The sequence below is a fragment of the Callorhinus ursinus genome, unplaced genomic scaffold, assembly GCF_003265705.2.
Source record: "Callorhinus ursinus isolate GAN/ISIS: 27379988/994484 unplaced genomic scaffold, GSC_fseal_2.0 scaffold19, whole genome shotgun sequence".
Taxonomy (NCBI): domain Eukaryota; kingdom Metazoa; phylum Chordata; class Mammalia; order Carnivora; family Otariidae; genus Callorhinus; species Callorhinus ursinus.
Genome location: NW_027397081.1, coordinates 18273672 through 18290483, shown reverse-complemented (window position 1 = coordinate 18290483; position 16812 = coordinate 18273672).

Sequence of the window (16812 nt, the reverse complement as noted above, 5' to 3'; positions counted from 1 at the left end):
AAGGCCAGTCAGTACACCCAACAGATACAGAATGACCCACCAAAGGAATCTGAACTCTTTGGGTGTATCTCAAAAATTATAGATGAAACACTAAAATTTAGTTGACTCCATATGTTCAGGCAAATCAGTAAATAATCTTTACTTCGTGTGCTCCTTCAGTTCTCCAGAGCTCTTGCCTGTTGTGTGGAAAGAGACCCCTGCCCTTGTTGCCCACGTCTACCACCAGGGCTAACTCTGAGCTGATCCTTACAGGAGAGGGTGACTCTAATGCTTTACTATGTTTCCGTGAGGGTGGCCCTGAGGAACATGGGATAAGGCATTAGAGATTTGTCAGTCATTCTCATTCAGTGATGAGCACACAGAACCTAGAAGTGGAGGCTCATTACTCCCGGGTATGGGGTCAAAGACATGGCCAGTTGGTAGTCGTCTCTCTCTGCACCCATGGTTTGATCTACCTGGACCCAGCTCTTGTGATGGCTGCCTTCCTAAAACTTACTTAAGGAAGGACAACCTTGCTCCTTCCCTGGAACACTAGGTCTATGAGATGTTAACACATGTTCCATCAAATAACAAGGTAGTCTTAGGTCAAATGAGTTGAGGAATTCTGACTACATCCCCCTGGAGGTACAAAATGCACATTAACACACAGAGGCTGCAAAAAAAAAAAAATTGAACTCCACTTTCCCAGAGTTATTTGGCTATAAGATTGCTTTACTTCGTAATACTCATTAGCATCTTGAATACCTCTTGTTCCTCCACAGTACAGTTTGGAAAATGTTGTTCTTAGAGAAGTTTCAATCCCGAAGGTTCTCTTAAATATCCTATTCTTTATTAAATTAGAGGTTTCCAGGAAGGGGGGCTAAAATAAGCAATCAGTCTTCTGGTCCATTCATCCAGTAAAGTTCCATTTCCAAGATTAATTCAGAAAAAAAAAAGTTTTTCTTCTTTTCCATTAGACTGGATAGATCTCATGGAAAATCCCTTGAAAATGTTGAGGTTGATGCTTCTTCTCCCTCCCTCCCCTCTGCCCTTTTTCTTTTCTTTGTAAAGAATAAGTCTGGGTGTGATTATATAACTATTATAGTTTGTATTTGATGGGACCCGATGGAAACCTACTTGCCAAGAGACAGAGTAATAGCCAGTAGTTTTAGCCGTAATCACAGAAAAATCCTTTCCTCTTCTTCAGTCTTTCCATTGCTCTGTGATTGTGAGCCGTATCTTTAAAAGACTGTTTCTAAAAAGTGCTAAGATTGTGTTTTCTTTCCATAAGCTCTCCAAAGCATCCTTTTTTTCCTACCCACAAAATAGGAAGATACTAGACAACGGGATCAACGCCACTCAATGTATGTTTTATTTTATTCCTCCTCTCAGAAGCTTTTTAATGTCAACTTTCTTCTCCTCTTATCACTGATTTCCCTGGCATCTCTTTGGATTTATTCAATTCATAGGATGTGATTTTACCTATGATGACACAGTGCTTTGCAGCTGACCCATCATTCCCTTCATGTGTGTATTTTTTCTGCCAACTAGAATTTAAAGTTTGTCAGAGGTAGGGACAATATATTTAAATCTTTCATATTGTCTTCAAAATCTCACATGCAGTGTTCTGTACAGAGTTGACACTTAGGTATTTGAATGGATTTAAGAATATTTTACGTGGATTGAACGTGGGTTTAATGTCAATATGTCTAGAACATGAAGGTTGGAGTCCAACTGACCTGAGTCAAATCTCAGGCCAAAGAAACATGAATAATCTGTGTTCTTGATCAAGTTATTTATCTTCTCTGTGATCCATTTTCTTTCTTTTGTTTTTCTCTTAAAGATTTTATTTATTTATTAGAGAGAGTGAGAGAGGGACAGCATGTAAACAGGGGTAGGAGTGGAGGGGGAGGCCTGGGGGGGGCGGAAATAATCTCAAGCATACTCTGCACTGAGCATAGAGACTGACGCAGGGCTCCGTCTTACAACCCTGAGATCATGACCTGAGCTGAAACCAAGAGTTGGATGCTTAATCAACTGAGCCACCCAGGCACCCCTGAGATTCCATTTTCTTCTATATAATGAAGATATTATATTTTTTTCAAATATATGAAAAATACATGAGGAGAGTAGTCAACAGCTTATGTTCTGGTGTCCTACAGCTCTGGGTTTGAATCTCATCTCTGTATTGCATCATCTTGAGCAAGTTAGTTAACCTCTTTAAGGCTCATTTCCCTCATCTGTGAATTGGGGTCTATCACAGTATTTATCTCATGGAGTAGTCTGAATTAAATGGATTCAATGAAATAATGCATGTAAAACTCAGAATGGCACTTCATACCTAGTAAGAATTCAATTAATGCCAACTATTACTTTAGAAATGTGCCTAGTGTACTCAACACCAGTGGGCTGCTATTGGCAGACAGTCTCTAGACCTATTACAGGATAAAGGAAATTATTGCATAACTTTCTCATATGGTGACATTCTGACTCTTAGCTATCTGAAATGGCCCCAAATTCTTCTGAAGAAAAGGCTTTCTTGGAAGGATCATGAACATCTGGATTAAAAAGAGCTTACATTCTCAAAGTGTAGTGGGTTGGAGATATTTTTTATTGAACATAGCCATCTTGTGATTTGATTTCCTCAGGATATGAATCAGAGAGAAAAAACTGAATTTTTGTCCCAGAAAAAAAGGGGAGGATTTTTCACTGGTAAGGCAATTTACACACTTGTCCTTTTCATAGTGAGTCATGGTCTATGATACATTTCATAGCAATGTCTATGAGTTTCCAAATCTGGAACAAGACATATCAGCCAAATAAGGGATAAAGAAGAAAACAAGACTTTTAATCCACCTAGTTACCATTCACAGAATTACAGAAGTGGAACTTCAAAAAAATGACTGTGCTAGCACACCACGTGTATTTGTATCTTTAAACCCAAATAATCACTTTCCAAATACCTTTACCAGAACAGCACAAGAATTCCATCACCTTCCCTAATGTTTTATAAAAAGTTCTTTCTTCCTAATCTTTTCCCCAAACCATGTTTCTTTCCTGCTATAACTTGAAGCTAACTCTTCTTTTCTTGCTTTCATATTGGCTTACCTAAGTTCATCTTAAAATGACATTGTAAACTTTTTAAAAATTATTAAAGCTTATCCCTTAGTCTTTTTATTTTTCTAATCAAGCAAATTCATTTAAAAGCCTCCCTTAAGTCCAATTTTTCCATACATCAGGTCATTTGAGGTTACTATTCTGAGGGTGTTCCCCAGATATTCTAATAATAGAATAAGAAACACCAACGCTTTGTTATATTCACTTGGGTATCCCCAGGACCTGCTGCCACTCAGAATTCATTATAGGTACTTACATAAAACATCAACTGAATAGATAAATATGGCCTCATGTTTATAAACTTCTTATACTTTATGAAAAGCTTTAACTTTCTCAAAAAATCCTGTCTGAGTTTCTCTTATTTTCTCTGCCCCCCCATTCCCAAATTTTCTTTTGCCCTCCGTTCCCAAATTTTACCTTTAGTTGTAAACACAGTAAGTAGCAAAACGGAGGTCTGAGCTTCAGTCTCTATATCATGTGAGTTTATCAACTTCATCTGAACATTTATTTATCAAAGCAGAGGTACTAGGGTTTTGAAAAATATAGACCCTCAAACTTAACCTCATACTCAGAAAATGAAGAGAATAATGGAAAGAGTGCATATCCATTCTAACATGTCTTTGTCTGGAACATCTGAACATCGTGATATTTTCTAACTGCAGAATGTGATTTGTTCGTAGATAGCTTTTAGACTTCTCTGACCGTGAGCTCCAGTTTTCACTTCCTTTCTGCGAGCTTATCATTTTTTTCCATGCGGCATCTCTGCATTTTGTTCTGGGTATGAAGTATTAACAAGACATGACAGGGCACTTTTAAGTTCTTCATCACCAAAATGTCTCATGGCGCCTCAACTGAGTGTTGCGTGATCAGTACGAGAACCTTGGGATGTCTCGTGATGAAAAACTTGCTCCTTCTACAGATTGTGTGTGTGTGTGTGTGTGTGTGTGTGTGTGTGTGTGTGTGTGTGTGCTGAAATCAACCATCTTTACCATGTATTTCATTGACTTTTCTAGAACTTACAGAGGTGGGTATTATATGATCAGGGAGACAGGGTCTTTTGTATTGAGCTCTTCACAGGCAGGGTCTGTGTCAGAAAATTTTATATCCCCATCTCCTAATCCATGTCCTGGCACAGAACAGGTACTTCATACATAGTTCTTAACCTGAACTGACAGTTATAAAAAAAATCCAAGAAATAGGAAACTCAGTCGAGACTTTGTCCATAACAGTGTGTCCTCTGAAAGGTCACCGAGCTTGTTACATCCTCTGTAAAATGGGATTTCTGTCTACTTTTGAAAGACCAAGGAATGTGAGAGTTCCAGGAAATTGGACCTTACACAATATTTGTGTTAAACTTCACAGACCAGGTGGAGTTTAATCCTTAAGTAAATAACTTACAAACTGATGGCCCTTGTGTGAATAATCAAAGCAAAGGGGCTCTTGGTGACCTACTTGGGGATCAGTATTTTTAATGAGTATGTCATTTTTGGATAAATTCCTATGACCCTCAATATTTGTTTTTTTCCCTTAATTCACCTTCCATTTGGATCATTTTTATTGTTAGAATGGAATTGTCAACTTGAAGATATGCTAAGAAGTGGTTTGATACAATTTGGGTTCATAAATCTTAACAGGAAGAGCCAGGAATCCAGTGGCTCAGAGCATTGTGAAATCATTAAATCAGGTTTCTGGAATATGTGAGCAGCCTACTACTTTCTCATTAATCTGAGGCAGAATGCCCAGAAAGAGTATTTCATAAAGGTTAGTGCAAGAAAAAAAGTCCACTGACTCATTGTTGGGTGATGGATGACCTAGGAATTTATTGCATTTATCAATGAAGGAGATCTGTATTCTAATGTTCTCTTACTAAGAATATCATCGTAAACTTGTAAAGGAACAATTCTGATGATTTCTCTCACTTTGTTTTCTCAGTGGTTCTCAAACTTGAGGAGGCATTATCATCACTTGGAGAACTTACTTTTTCTTTTTTAAAGATTTTATTTATTTGAGAGAGAGGGAGAGAGCATGTGAGCAGAGGGTGGCACAGAGGGTGAGGGGGAGGGAGGGGGAAAGAATCTCAAGCAGACTCCTCGCTGAGTGTGGAGCCCGACCCAGGGCTCCATCTCACAACCCTGAGATCACGACCTGCGCCAAAAAGAGAAGTTGGACACTTAGCCAACTGAGCCACCCAGGCGCCCCCAACCTCCTGGAGGACTTATTAAATCACAGAGAGCTGGATTTCTGACATTCAACGTTTCTGATTAAGTAGAGCTGGGGTGGGGTGGGTTTCCACAATTTGCAGTTCTAACAAGTTCCCAGGTGGTGCTGATGCTGAAGGTCCAGGGACCACATGCTGAGAACACTGTGCTACCTGAAGATTGCCAAGACTGGTAAAAATAAATATTCCACAGACCGCTGCTCTTTCCTGAGACTACTTTCATAAAATGGGACTTAGATAATGATCAATGGCACAAACCACAGGCAGACAGTGATAGGTCAGAGTGTCTGTATAGAACTATGATAAATATTGGAGAAAGAAACCCAGAATTGTGTTGTTGTTGTTGTTTCAAGTTGAAGTTTCAGCTCCTTCATGACTTTGTAGAACACATTGTTGTGGTCTTTTCCAAACTTCTTCTTGAGTCATCTGAAAATATATATTTTCTGAATTTTTAAAAGCAAGAGGGACAATGTGTCTGCATTTTCCCCCATATCTTCATTTTTGGTTCCATACTCTCTTTCTCAACAAATGGACCATGTATGCCAGTGTCCTCTCTTCTTGCTTTATGATCTAATTAGATACTAGACAATAATCCTCTATCAAGTTATTTTAAGTTGCATACTTATTTCAGATAGGCACAATGTCATCAATTCAGGTTATTTTCCTGGAGCCTATTTCATTCAATTCAGTTCAATGCAATTTAACACCCACTGACTGACTACATGCCAAGCACTATTTTGGATGCCTGGGAACAGGCATGATCAAGACCACCACAAATTCCTGCCCTTGCAGAGACAGACAGATAGTAAACATAATACATAATACATAAATCAATATGCTATATTACTGGTAGTAGACCCTATGGAAAAGAGGAAATGAAAGCAGGGTAATGCGGTGTAGGACTTTGGGGGTGATAAGGAGAAGGCTGTGTGTACACAGATCCCCCAGGTAACACTACAAGCATGTATATATCTGGGGAAGAGTACCACAGACAAAGAGAACCACCGATGCAAAGACCAAAAGGCAGGAGCTTGCCTGACATACATACAGAATAGCAAAGAGGCCAGTGGGCAAAATGTGTAAAGGGAAAGTAGTAGTAGATCTGAGAGGTAACAGAAGCATAGTCAAGACCATATAAGCAAGGCTTTTGTAGGTCACTGGAAAAGATGTTGGCTTTCATCTGAGTGAAATGGGAATCACTGCAAGGTATTGACTTTCAAAGAAGGATCTGTCTGAATGTTGTATTAGAATAGACTGAGCAAGGCAAGGATAGATGCTAAGAGAATGAGACAATGCCAGTAACCCCAGCAGAGATGATGTGGCTTGGTCCATGGATTGGTCAGTAGAGGTGATGCGTAGTTCAATTCTGCATATATTTTTGAAAGTAGAGTTCAACAGGATTTCATGACAGATTAGATGTGGAATGTTAGAGAAAAAGGAGTCAAGGTTTTGGCCTGAGGGACTAGAAAGATGAAATTGCTATCAATTGAGATGTAAAAGGCCACAAGAAGAACAGGCCTATGGGGCATACTGGGATTGGGGTTTTAGACATAGTGAGTTTGCCATGACTATTAGACACCTGATTGGAGGTGTCAAAATGGTTGTTGATCATGTGCATGTGGGGCTTATGAGAATATATTGAGTACATCTGGGCTCCAGATGGAGTTGTCAGCATGTTGGTATTAAAAGCTGTGAGGCTCAACGAGATTATTAGTGAATGGGTATGGATAAAGTAGTGAAGGCCAGGACTCAAGCCTGGGCATCTCCAGCATTAAAAGATCAACAACATCATCAATAACCTGAATTGATGACATTGTGCCTATCTGAAATAAGTATGCAATTTAAAATAACTTGATAGAGGATTATTGTCTAGTATCTAGTTAGATCATAAAGCAAGAAGAGAGGACACTGGGATACATGGTCCATTTGTTGAGAAAGAGAGTATGGAACCAAAAAGGAATCACAAGGAGAGATGGAGACAGAGTGGCCATCAAAGTAGGAGGAAAAGTAGGGAGTGTAATGTCCTAAAAACCAGGAGAATGAAGTGTATCGAGTAGAGGAGAGTGAAAAATAGTGTCAGATGCTGATGATCCGTCAAGTAAGATGAAGACTGACAATCTACCATTGAATTTCACAACTAGAGATCATCAGTGACCTTAATGAGAATGTGTCTGGTGCAGTGGTAATGGTTAAAGCCTGGTTTAGGTAGCTTAAGACAGAATGCTAGAAGAAGAATTGGAAATAGTGAGGGAAGTTGGCTCTTGAAGTTCCTGCCAAGGGAAGCAGAGAAATGGAATAGAAACAGGTGGAGAAATTGAGGTCAAGCTGAGCGTTTGGTAGTGGTAGTGGTGTTTGTGTTGGTTGGGATTTGGGAGAAATAACAATATGGTTGTGCACTGATGGAAATGATCCAGTAGACAGGGACAGATTAATGTTTCGGGAAAGATTGGAAGAATTCCTTGAGCAATTTTGTTGAGCTGGCCAATGGCCATAACATCTAGTGTCCAAGCGAAAGACTTGGCTTTAGAGAAATCAGATACTTTCATCCACGGAAACAGGCATGTTGAGGAGTACTAATGCTGGTGGGAGAGGGAGATAGAGTGTTGTGACCCTGTGCAAAATCCTTTTTGACTGCCTCAGTTTTCTCCAAGAAGTAAGAAGCAACATTATCTCATAAAATGTCAAAAATTATTCAAAAGAAAATAAAGCCCAAATATATGCCTCTACAAATATTTATTCAAAAAATAAAACAAAGCCAAACACAATATAAAAAGTATGCAATAAATGTTTCATTTTAGGAGTTTTCCTAAATGAACTGATTTGACTGAGGTTTGAAAATAGAGATGTAATGCCTGTTCAACTAGGGAACCCTTCTTTTCCTGGTAAATGTCTCAGGATCAGGCAGGCATTCTTCATTGCTCTACTAACCTTCAAAATTGTTCAAAATGAGGGGTATTTGTATAGAACATTTTTATTTGCCAATTCAGTGTGCATGAATGTCTATAATATCTTCTAGATGGTGAATGTGGGTGGAGCAATTTCCATGGGAATTCTTCTACAGTGATCTCTTGCTCTTCATTTCAACAAGATGGCTGACCTCTACCATCTTGTCAGTGTTGTCATTTGGCACTTTGAAGATATTGGCGCAGTTCTTAAACAGATATTAATAGGAGTTTTGGCCATTCTTGTTTAAGATAAGCTCCTAAACTTAATCAGAGATAGGAAGCACACATATGATTAAAAAAAAGAGAGAGAGATAGTAGGCCCTTTAATCTAAATTATGTTTCCCCTCTGGGGTAAAATACATATATACATATATATATATATCACTTTCTGGAGGATTGAAATTATAAATTATATCTTAGTGCTTTGCTTGAACAAAATTTACAAAAGTCAATTCAGAAGGCATTGCATAAATGTTTTGCAATGATAATAAAACGTTTAAAAAATAGTGGGGGTTCTTCATATTGGTGAACCAAGTATGTTTGAAGCAAAACAAGAATAACCATAGCATTTAACTCAGAGGATTGTAGGGGAAATGAAATGAGATTGCCCATGTAAAGTGCTTCTTATAGCACATTGTTCAGGGTAAATGTCTAATAAATTATGTGGTAGGTATAAGGCGATGTGGTTCCTTAAAAAAGGTACAATAAAATTGTCAAAATTAGGGGAATATTCCTAGTTAGCTGTGTATTTTTTGGCAGGGGGAGGGGGTGGCAGAAGATTACTGTAGCCCCACATTACTTTATTGAGGACCGGAATGGTAGCAGTGGAACCATTTAAGGACCGAATCATAGGAAACAATCACTCAGCATTATGTCCAAGGCACTGGAGTAAGCAACTGAAATATACATTTTATTTGGTCCTTATGATAGACCTGCACAGTAATGTATTACTTGTGTAGATGAGGAAATTGAACTGGGGAGACATGAAGTGCTACAATGGGCAAGCTCTGCAAATTGCTAAGTAAATTAAAATACTGAGCTGCCTGTGAGAGAGCAAAATCCTCACCAAGATCACAATGTGATTTGACTCCTAAGTCCACAGTCTTCTTTCTACTACTATTCTACCATTGAATTGCTCATCTAAATCCCAACTCAAATTCAAGTGCCATGTTGCTGGCTTGGTCAGAATCAAGGAGTCTGTGTACTTTGCTATCCATCATGGAATTCAGTTTACGGTTCTGAACATGTATGTAGAAAGGGCTTACTCTTTGGTATTAACAGAGATTGAAGACAATAGGAAAACCTCACCTTCTGTCGCATGAGAGAAAAAGCTCTTCCCATTCCTGAAAACTATAATATAGTTTCTTTAGAAGCTGGCTGTGTTTCAAACTAGTATTGTTCTGGTTGATGAGAAAAAGAACGTTCCCTCTCTCTTCCTACAGGAATGCCAAAATGAAAAAACAAAAAAGCAACAACAAAAAAGAAAACCCAACCTGATTTTTAAGATTTTCTGTTCAGAACAAAAGAAAATCAAGAACAATAACTTTTCTTTTTTTAGGAAAACCAAATGGTAGTAGGTTGGTTTTAACAGCTTTGGGAGAATTCTAAAGATGTAACACTTCCTTCATTCATGGTAATCAGTTGTTGAACACTGAGAAGCTCCATTTATGAATGAAGGGGAACAGTTTGGCTGGCAGAACAATTTACAAATATAATATTTTGTTCATGAATATTATGTAAATACAATAAATTCATTAAATAATGAATACATACAACGTAACATTTTACACCTGAGTTTATTCCAGAACAAAAAAGAAATCAATACAAACATTTTGAAAAAAAGTTAATGTAGAAATATCAGCTCTCCAGTTCTCAACCCTTTAAATTTTTTTTCTTAAGATGTGAAAATGTAAACTCTCCACTCCATCTATAAGTGGCAACCTAAAAGGGGAAAAATGATGCCAGAGCATCAAAAAAAAATTTTTTTTTCTTTCCATAACCTAGGTGGGAGATGGGAAGCTCTCATTTGGGAAGGGGTGGGAGAACTGCCTGGGTTTCCATCATGAGTTTAATATGAGAGTAACTATGTACAACCATATGACAGATTTAGACTTTCAATAGGGAAAAAAAAGTTCATTCATGTCTGCAAGGACTGGTTGAGAACAGGAGAAGCTGCTGTTAATTGAAGCACAGAGCTTAATGGTAAAAGGGTTGATAAAGATAGAAATTACTTAGTAAGAGGAACTGTGACTTTTCTTTTCTCCAAAGAATTTAAAAAATCTGCTTAGCCTGCTTCTCTGATAACCTAGGGGCTCTTCCCCCGGGGAGACAGGCGTCTGCACCGATGATTCTCTTGAACTCGCCAGGGTCCCACGGAAGACTTCCCTCCTCCCCATCCCCATCCCTATCTCAGGACTTGCTTAAATGGCATATACCTTTTATACACGATGCTACATGTGAAGCTTGCTTGGCCATTTCTCATGCCCACGGGCCAGCTCACTTGCTCCTTTTGGCTGATTGCCGACAGCCTGTAATCCCTTGAAGAGAGGAAGAGAAAGAGGAAGAGGGCAGAGACAAAACCCGGCTTCCTCCAGCTTTCATCCACTTCATCTGAGGACTCTGTGACTCATCCCTGAGTTCTCCACCCCAAGCAACTTCCACCAAATCCCAGCCCCCCAGATACGTCGTTGAACATTTTCTTTAGCAGTGTAATCTTATTCTGACACGACAGGGAATGCTGATTTTATTCGAGTTCTTTCAGCAAACTCATTGAATTGTTGTTGCCCCTTGGCAAGCGCCCTGTGACACTCTGCTCAGTGGCATTCCGCAAACACCTCATCCCCCGTTACTTTCCTTGTTTCTTTTTTTGTAAGTCCTCCTTTTGTTTAGTTTAGAACAAGTCCTTTTTTTTTTTTCCCCAACAGACTTGTTTTGGAAAAGATGGAGAAGAGCCAGTAAACTTGGCTTCCTCGATTCTGCTCATGTGAGTATCATTTATATTTCTAACTATTATGCAACTGTCATTAAAGCCCTGCATTTCCACAGGTCTCTGTGGAGGAACTGCCTTGTTTGATCTTTGCAATGCTGGCACTCTTTTAGAATTAACCATGGAAAAACTTGATGACACTTCCGTGGTTCTTGTAAAATTCATCTTTGGGGTAATTTTACGGTGTGTGTTTTCCCCCCTGAATGTTTAAGAGAGCTGGATTTCTGTCTCTTTGTGGAGTGTTCTAGCAGCTGTGTCTCATTTGCTTTGCAAGGGCATTGGAAGAAATTGCTATTTTGGAAGCTTCTCAATGTATGGGATAATTGTATAAAGCCCTTTACAGTTTGCATAGTGCATTCCCTTTATTTTACCCAGTTCATTTCTCAAAGAAGCTCAGGGCATGTTGTTTACATTTTTCAGAGAGAGAGAAATAGAGGTATAGAAGAAGTAAAGGAAGCTTGGCAGGGCAATTTCTCTCACTCTGGAATTAACCAACAGATTAAAATCTCTTCTTTCAGATCCCTCAGTACTTTTGATCAGAAAGCCTCATGCCTTGAGGCACCTGGGTGGCTCAGTTAAGCGTCCAACTCTTGATTTTGGCTCAGGTCATGATCTCAGGGTTGTGAGATCGGGCCCCAAGTCAGGCTTTGCACTCAGCACAGAGTCTGCTTGTCCCTCTCCCTCTGCTCCTCCCCCTGCTCACTCTCTCGCAAGCTAAAAAAAAAATAAATAAATAAAAAAAAATCCAGGAGCCTGGGTGGCTCAGTCTGTCGAGCGTCTGACTCTTGATTTCGACTCAGGTCATGATCTCAGGGTCCTGGGATTGAGTCCTGCGTCACGCTCTGCGTTCAGCGTGGAGTCTGCTTGTCTGTCTCCCGCTGTTCTTCCCCTGGCTCAAGAACTCTCTCTCTAAAATAAATTTTAAAAATCTTAAAAAACAAAACCAAACCATCCTCATGCCCTTTGACCTAAACAGGTAGTTCTGTGCATCTGCAGAACGTGTAGCCGGGCTAGTGTTAGGTCTGCCCTAGCCAAGAGCTCTCTGAGAGACTGGACATTGGCAACTGGGATGTTTAGCTCTGTTATTAAAAGTCATATAGTAGATGACTCAAAGGACCAGTTTCGGGGCCAGACTTCCTGGGTTTAAATCCAACTTCCAACCTTTATCAGCTGTGTGACATTGGATGAGTCACTTAAACTTCCTCAGACTCATTTTTCTTGTCTGTCAAATGGGGACATACGTTACTACCGTATGGGATTAGTGCGAGGCTAAAATAACCGCATCCAAGCAAGGCTCTAAGCACAGCACCCAGCACACAGTGAGCCCTCAGTAAATGGTAGCTAGTACCATGTTATGGTTCCAAAGGTGGCCACCGGGTTATTCTTTCCTAAGGTTCATTGAAGTTGATTTGTCTCATGAAATTACACATAGGGCCCAGTCAGGACTGGAGATAGTTGGTAGTCCTAAGAGGAGGCTTATGGGGCAGACAGAACTAACACTAGTATTTGCTCTGCTTTTAAGAGCTATGATATTTATAACTTCTGTCTCTCTGTCGTTCTCTTCAAAACACAAACGGCGATGTTGCTCCTCTTGAATAATGTGGGAAATTCACAAAGGGCCCAGCTCACTGGTACCCACAGCATCTCAACCTAGGTCCATTTGGGATGGCAGCACACAAAAAAGGCAAAAGATGACCTTGGTTTTCTTACGGTTCCAGGTGAGAGTAAGATATAGAGGAAACAGCAGGGATGTCCCTAGTTGTGAATGTGCTCTCACTGGAATACAGAAGACTGAGTCCTGCATCTCTGCCAGTTGGCTGGGTAAACTGAGCAACACACTTTGCTGTTCTGTGCCTCAGTTTCCCCAATTACAAATGATAATTATAATACCCACAGAATGACCAATTTGTACCCTATTTGCTGGGGCTTTCCCATGGCGAGTGCCATGTCCTGGGAAACTCTTCAGTCCCACAAAAACTGGGATGGTTAATGCCCTAAATATTTGCCTCTCAGCTCATCACGGTCACCATAAAAACAGTGGATATAAAGGTACTTTGACATTTCATGAACAGAAGAGTATAATCAAATCAATTCTGAATACCTGGGGTCCTGAAATAGTGCTTTGGGTTATTGAAAGAAAAACATGGCAATAACATAGGCAATAATGAGAGAAATATCATTTCTCAAGTAAGAATATCACACTTTCATTCTTGGTGCATCATCTTATAAACTATATGTAATGTGACCGGCAAAGTCCATTAATGAATATACCATGCTTTACATCACTCTTGTATGTTTAAACCCATGTAAGTGAAGGCACACAAGCATACTCAGTTAAGACAAGTACTTTCAGGTTAGGACAGAGATAATTTGCATTGGAAAGACCTCATTTGAAACATTTTTACTTGCTGAAAAGTTCTGTTTTGCACCCAAGGCATATTTTTGAAATACATTGATTAGAGATTTGTCTTAGAAAACTTCAAAGGAAAACAAAATAGTCTGGGGAAAATGACATAACTGACCATCTACCTAATATATGCGAAATAAGTACACACCAAAGGATAACACTCCATTGCTAGGAATTAACCTGGGGCAGCATCCATGTTCAAGAGATGTGAAAAAATACTACCCAATGTACACATCGGGGAATTAGAGCAATTTCCAAAAAAAATGATTCATTTAGTTTTCTTTCATATTATATAGATTGCACTTGAGTGGAACTTCAAAATGTACAAGCATGCATTTGCTTGAAAATTCAAATTTTTTCATTGACTTTTATGTTTTACCTAGAGGCATCCAACCAGAATTCAAGCCACTGTAAGATCTAGAAGTGCCAAAGTGAGGCTTCTTGTAGACAAGCATAACAAGATAAATAATACATAAATAGTACGTATTAGTAAAGGCATAAAAACAAGTAAGTCTGGTCCAACTCATTTGCTTCTATTAAAAAAAAGAAGCGGTATTTATTTTAAAAATTAGACTTTTAAAATATAACAACTTGTTTTCTGCTTGCCTTAAAATGGAACATGTGAGCCTCTGAGACAAATCTCCAGATACTCAAAGACCCTGAACACATTGCTCGCTTTTTCTCTTTCCTCGAGGACCTACTGCAGCTTTGGGTGCATGGCGGACACTCAGTAAAACCTTGTTAACGTATACTGAATGTTCTGTGTGTTAGTCCTAATTCAAAATAACATAATGAAACCAGAATGAAAAGGGCATGGTCCACCATGCCACATTCAACTTCTCCCCAAGGAATGAACTGCTTTACCTCTCAGACAGAAGCAAAGAACTCATTCAAAAGCAGGGCTGAAGGCTGTTGGAGTTATTGTTGTTTACATTGCCCTGGACAGAGGAGTAATTATGTTGGCTTCAAAGGCCTTTTCTTCTACCTCCCATCATGGCATGCTACTGCAGGGAGAAGCCTTCATTCTGCTCCTCCATTTCACAAATGGAAACACAGAGGAGGGACCAATTTGCCCAGGGTCACAGATTCAAACCTTCCCAGATATTTCTTAGTCTGAATTTAATTTTTTCACATCTCACCAAATAGAGCTGTAGGTAATTTTCCTGGTGCTTTTTTCAGTTTAGGAGACGCCCTCTGCCCTAGGTCCTGCCATCCCAACCCCGCGACTCCCTAAACAACTCTGCTTCCTTCTATCACTTTCAAATGGCATTTTCTTTGCCCTCCAACAACACACTTGAACCTCCCCGCCAAGGTCTTAGGCTAAAGGACTGTCCTAGACTACCCAGGTGCTATAAAAATATGAGGGCCATTCCCACACTTCTTCCTAGGCCCACGGCCTTTGATACAGTGATGATGCATTGCTCCGGGCTTGTGCTGATGTCTTTCAGGCTTCAGTAATGTGAGTCAGGCCTTTGCTTTATGGTTAATTTAGCTGATGATGAGAGCAAGCTGAAACTCGTGAGGATAGGCAGAAGCTGGAGCAAACTGAGGTCATAGCTTGAAGAGAACCTCCAAGAAGACAGATCGCCTGTGGCTCCTAGAGCATCCTTCCCCCGACAGTAGTGATGCGGCCTGAAAGTAGAAAAATGACAGTGTCTTATGAGGGACGCATGAGGGCACAAAGATTTTTCAAAACTCAGCCCCACAGAGAGGAAATCTGGTTGATATTTATTCAGCCCCTTCCTTTTAAATCTTGATTACCCTTGGCTCAGTTGGTGCTGAAACTTACGCACGATCGACAGGTGATTCTTATGTAAGAATGGAATCTCGGGCGTGATAAATCTGGTCTTGAGAAATCTCAGCACAGTTGCTGCAGATGGCAGTGTCATGATGGCAGAGTTAGAGAGAGGCATCCTGCCGGGCTGGAGGCTGTCTGCGACATGGCTACTCAGTTCAGAACTGTCTGAGCCAATTCCTTGAGCCTCAAGGTCATGACCAAGGGGTCCAGCCCAGCTGCAGGGTTGACATTCATTCTAGCAACATTCTTCCCTCCTCCCTTGGACGCTGCTGCTGACTCATTCCCGCTCGCAGGTCCAGCAAGAATCAGGTTGCAACCTGTGTTCTTTGTGAATATCTTTATAATTTGGGGTCTCTGTCTATCATAATCAGCCTCTGTTGGGGGTGGATTTTGTGCTTGTAAAAAATTGCTTAGACTATAGAATTTGCACAGCCTGGTTGGTTTGGCCAAGGAGACATTTCTATCCACTCCATCCCTGTCAGGTCATGCACCTTTCAGGGCACAGGCTTTTAGCCTTAGTTTTCAGGTATCTGGAAATCTCCCAGAACGGCATATGCACGCAAAAACTGTAAACATATATATCCCCCTTTCTAGGGAAAACATCTACAGCTCTCATAAAATTATTCTAGAGAAGTCTGAGATCCATCCAACAAGTTGTAAGGGTCACTACTGCAGGTGAAGGAAATGTTCTGAAGCATCGTTTGTTCTCTTTCAACTAGATATCCCACCTTGGATTGTAGATTGAACTTGATCAGAGGTTAGCAACATAGGATGAGCTTTGGAGTCAGACCCTTGATTCTGGCTTAGACCCTGGCTCTACATTTCCTGACTGTGTGACCTCAGACATGTCACTTCTCTGTGCTTCACATCTTTATTTAGACAATGGATAAAATATCGCCTACCTCATGCTGTTGTGGGAAATAGATATATCTTGTGATGTACCTGGCCTTTGTTTACTGTTCAATAAACAGTGGCTAGTGGTGGTAGGAGTCACATGGAACTCATATCTTAAAAGCATGTGGGAAACATGAATGATTTAACTAGGGATCTCTTGTCCATTCCTATTCTCCATTCTTTTCCTTTAAAGACCACCACAAACATGACTGACTTTGAAAACTCTGGAAGAGAATGGCTTTATGTGAGGACATTTATCATCCTGGTGTTGTGTGCTGCTTTTTTACTTGGGATTTGAGGCCGACAGTATCCAATCTCAGTCTCTTGTTGTAGAATCAATATTTCTGTAGTGAGTGTAAAATCATCCTAAGTGGATTTTTTTTGAGATTGTCCAAAAAAATTCTGAAGAGACAACACACCAAGAGTGAAAAAGCTATGTTTATGAAAATATCATGAAGGCTAAATGTG